Source organism: Bos javanicus, chromosome 21 (genome assembly GCF_032452875.1).
Source record: "Bos javanicus breed banteng chromosome 21, ARS-OSU_banteng_1.0, whole genome shotgun sequence".
In the NCBI taxonomy this organism is placed as follows: Eukaryota; Metazoa; Chordata; class Mammalia; order Artiodactyla; family Bovidae; genus Bos; species Bos javanicus.
This window is the reverse complement of record NC_083888.1, coordinates 17,426,432-17,426,848: the sequence shown is the minus strand read 5'-3', so window position 1 is coordinate 17,426,848 and position 417 is coordinate 17,426,432. Positions and strand designations below refer to the sequence as shown.

Below are 417 nucleotides of genomic sequence, written 5' to 3'. Positions count from 1 at the left end.
CTTGAGAGTCCCTGGGACTGCAAGGAGATCAAACCAGTCAATCCTAAAGGAAATCAGTCCTGAATATTCATGGGAAGGACTGATGCTGAAGCTGAAACTCCAGTACTTTGGCCACCTGATATGAAGAACTGACTCATTGGAAAAGACCCTGATGCTGGGAAAGATTGAAGGCAGGAGGAGAAGGGGATGACAGAGGATGAGATGGTTGGATGGCATCACTGACTCAATGGACATGAGTTTGAGTAAGCTCCAGGAGTTGGTGATGTACAGGGAAGCCTGGTATGCTTCAGTCCATGGGGTCACAGAGTCAGACACAACAGAGTGACTGAACTGAACTGGAGACTTCACTGGTGGTCCAATGGTTAAGACTCTGCACTTGCAATGCAGAGGGCACAGGTTTGATCCCTGATCAGGGAA

The 417-nt window shown here is 48.4% G+C and overlaps 1 non-coding gene across 1 annotated transcript; it reads left to right on the top strand.

Annotated features, from left to right (window-relative positions):
- Positions 1 to 344: 344 nt before the first annotated feature.
- Positions 345 to 417, top strand: TRNAA-UGC (transfer RNA alanine (anticodon UGC)). The gene has a single exon. It is a non-coding gene; the product is annotated as a tRNA-Ala (tRNA).